This window comes from Vombatus ursinus, unplaced genomic scaffold (genome assembly GCF_900497805.2).
Source record: "Vombatus ursinus unplaced genomic scaffold, bare-nosed wombat genome assembly UNPS02009835.1, whole genome shotgun sequence".
In the NCBI taxonomy this organism is placed as follows: domain Eukaryota; kingdom Metazoa; phylum Chordata; class Mammalia; order Diprotodontia; family Vombatidae; genus Vombatus; species Vombatus ursinus.
Genome location: NW_020949613.1, coordinates 19,357,261 through 19,361,485, shown reverse-complemented (window position 1 = coordinate 19,361,485; position 4,225 = coordinate 19,357,261).

Sequence of the window (4,225 nt, the reverse complement as noted above, 5' to 3'; positions counted from 1 at the left end):
TCAGTTTGGCAATTCAAGGCTCTCCACACTCTGGCTTCAACTAATCTTTCCAGCCTTATTTATTTCTCATTATTCCCCTTCATATACTTCTTGTTCCAGCCAAACGAGATTACTAGCTCTTCCCCAAATGGGGCACTCAATCTCCCAACTTCTGCTCCTCTGTACAAGCCAGTGTCTATATGGAAAGCACTCCAGCTTCACTCTTCAGAATTCTTAACTTCCTTCAAGGCTTAGTTCAGTTGCTCCCTTCTCTGTGAAATATTCCCCGATCCCCAAATTGTTACTGTTCTCTAGCTCCTCAAATTACCTTGTATACTTTTCTACGTATATAGTAGAGCCTAAGCTCCTTGAGAGCAAGAACTGTTTTTCATCACCAGCACCTAACCCAGTATGTTCCACATAAAAAACATACTAAACATTTGTGAAGGGCAGCTAGGTGGTACAGTGGATAGAGCGCCAGTCCTGGAGTCAGGAGCACTTGAGTTCAAATCTGACCTCAGACACTGTGTGACCCTGGGCAAGTTACTTGTAAAATGAGCTGGATAGAGAAATGGCCAACCACTCCAGTATCTTTGCCAAGAAAACCCTAAATGAGTCATGATGTGTCAGACATGACTGAACAGCAACAATAAAATATTTGTGGAAGGGAATGGAATAATTCTCTTATTGACTCCCTTTGGCAGTATTTTCCTAGAAGACCCTGTACCATTATAACCATTCATCTTACTGGCCCTAAGGTGCAAGGTCCACAATTGCAGTGACTTTTGTCATTTTTTTAAGCAGAGCTGTGATTTCATCAGGGCAGGGAGTTCCTTGTGAAAAATTTCCTCTACCAAAGCAGACACATGAAAGAATAGTTTTCATCTTTTCCTACCTTCTCTCTGTCCTACAAAAAAAAAAAAAAAAAACAATCCCATCTATATTCCCACCAGCTCCTGTGTCTGAAGACCTGAATACAGATCAGGAGTATAGATTGACATTCCCCTTGTTTCTTATTTTTCACTTAATAACAATCCTGCTGGGGCCCAGAGCTTCAAGTCACTGAACTGCTCCAGACCATGCTCTACTTGGATCTACTTGGATCATCTAATTGGATCTTCACCTTCACTTGAATTTTGGCATGACCTTTTGATAGTTGAGCATTCACTCTAACCTCCCAGACAGTTCCATGACATTCCTTCTCTACCCAAATTGTTCCCTCTATGTGCTCTCCCTTGGACTCAGTCACTAGGTTCCTCAGCTCTGATTAGTGAACTTTTGCCTTATCTTTCTAGGGCCCGTGCCTTTATGTTGCTTCCTGGCTGGAACCATACCCTCCTATAGACCATGGGCTGCTCCCTTCTTTCCTCCTCCAATTCCCCTATGCATGTTGTCTTCTTCCATTACAATGTAAGTTCTTTGAGGACAGGGACTATCTTGCTTGCTTATATTTCTATCCTCAGCATTCAGCCCAGTGAATGGCAGATAGCACTTAATGAATGTTGTATGTAGGTATCTATGTAAGTATGTACATACCAATCTCTCCGCTGCCATAAATGATGAGCTACAGGAGCCCTGTCAGATGTGAGGTGGGAGATATCTACAAGACAACAAGCATTTATTGGATGCTTACTATTTGCCAGGAACTATACTAAGCACTGGGGATATAAATATAAGCACAAGGCTATCACCACTCTTAAGAAATTTATAATCTAATGAGGAAAGACAATATACAAAAAGGAGGTAAAAGGGGAAAGAATACTGGCAGGGGGGTGGGGGAGTAACCCAGCCCAAGGATACGGAGTTGAAGTCCAAAAAATCAAAAGCACAGCCATGGTTGGATTATGGTAGGTGAGCCTGGGTCCCTCCACAAAATGGAGGCCCCAGGAGGAACTCATCAATGGGAGAAGAGGACCAGTAGAACAGAGGGATGTTCCAGGGTGACAGGCTTGGACTGGGGGCTATTATTGGCAATTCAATGACAGCCAGAGTGATTTGGGTTTAAAGAGATAGTCAAGACAACGTCATTGGTCCTCTTCCAGAACGAATGATGAACAATAACACCATTCCTGAGTGAGAAAGCTTCAGTGGCTGATAGATGTGCCGGGTTGAGACTGCAGATGTCATAGTGTTGAAGTTGGGAAAGTCAGAAGCATAACCAGGAGGGAAATGGAAATAGAAGTTAGATTACATCATAGCATGTACAAACCAATGTAACTGCCTTCCCTATCCCTCCTTCCATGAGAGCCTTATAATGTTCCTATTCACTTTTTTCTATTGCATTTTGAATGTTACTCTTTGTTACTCAGTTGTTCTTCTGATGAAGTATGAATTTTCATCATTTTCATGAAGACTGTTGGCCAAAGCAGTTGGACTTTTCACTTGAGTTTCTGTCAAAAGAGGAAAGAGATCAAGGAGAAATCCCCCCCCCCAACAGGAACTCATAGCTTGCACATCTCTACAAGTCAGCATTTGCTGCACTAGTTAAACTATCCTTGCAGTATTTTGTTTGAGAACATAAATCTTTCCTAGCTGGAAACTCACCAGGTGGCATTGTATCAGTGTTATTCTAATATTCTTGCTTTTCAGAAATGTTAGGCATCTAACATTTCAATGGGAACTTTCTGCCTGTGTTGCAGTGACAAAGTTAATAATGGTTTAAGTCATTGATACTAACAATTTAAGTTTGTGTAGTACTTTGTAATTGCGTATAAAGTACTTTACACACATCAGCTAAGCCTCAAAACTACCTTGCTAGGTGAGTGTTACAGGTAGTATTATTATTCCCATTTTATAGGCCAGGAAACTGAGGCTCAGAGAAGTCTATATGTCAGAAGCAGGACTTTCCAGATCTCCTTTTGCTCTAAGTCCAGCCCTCGGTTTGGTGCTTTCAAGAATTCATTGGAATTAAGTTGTTGTTGTTGTTTTTGTTACTGTTGCTACTACTGCTGTTGTTGTTGTTGTTTGCTATTTTTGTTCAGTTGTTTCAGTTGTGACCAACTCTTCATGTCCCCATTTGGAGTTTTCTTGGCAAAGATACTGGAATGGTTTGCCATTTCCTTTTCCAGCTCATTGTTTACAGATGAGGAAACTGAAGCAAACAGGGTTAAGTGACTTGCCCAGGGTCACACAGCTAGTAAGTGTCTGAGGACAGATTTGAACTCAGGAAGTTGAGTCTTCCTGACTCCAGCTACCCATGGAATTAAATAATAGATCTCAAATTATGGCCATGGTTCTCCATGGAACTGCTTCCTTTAGTTATCTGCAGTCATGGTGCAGTGGGAAAAGACATGGGCTCTGGAGTCCAGAGGAAGTAGACTTAGCTCCTGCCTTTGCCACTTACTAGTAGCTGGGTAACCTTGAGTAAGTCACTTAGACTCACTGGTCTTCAATCTTTTCAACTATAAAAAGAAGGGGTTGGACTAGATTGCCTTTTTAGTTCCCTTCTAAAGATTTCTAGACTAGTCCCTCCTTCACTACAAAAAATAAGAGAGGATTGGCACTTTCCCTTCTCCATGGAATATTGCCTCTTACAGTGAAATTTAGAAATGAAGAGCCTTGGTGATGCCATGTGCTATAATGAGCCTCCAAAAAGCAGTTTTTAGAAAAAAGGGTTTTGCCACATTGGTCTAAATATAGGCAATACTAAATACTAATATATACTATATAATATATATGTTAATATATATTATATAGTATATATAATAATGTACTAAATATAGTATTTCAAATATAAACCACTCACATAAAATGTTCTCTGAGAGGAAAAAATAAGTATAGTTTTACACAAATACATTTTCCAAGGGAAAATGGGTTGATTACAAAAAAAAGGGTGTTTTTTTTTAAAAAAAAATTATTGATGTACAAAAATAAAAAGAAGTTTTATTTATTTTTATCTTTGCATCTCTCTGTATTCAGTACATTTTTGTCTTTCTCTTCATAAGAACACAGTTATAAGCTATACTCGGATTTTGTGTAAAACAACTGTGGAAAAAGCCCTTGATGTTGAGTCAGAAGGCTAGTGTTGGATCCTCGCTCTTTTAAGTTCAATGACACTAGGCAAGAAACATAGTAGATTTTTGACCTTGGAGATGGAAAGACCTAGGTTCAAATCCTGCCTCTGGCACATACTAGCTTTGTGACCCTAAACAAATCTCTTAACCTTTCAATGCTCTAAGCTACAGGTGCCCATCCACATTGGTAGAGGGTATTTGCTTCCCTTTACAAATGAAATAGTAGATTTAGT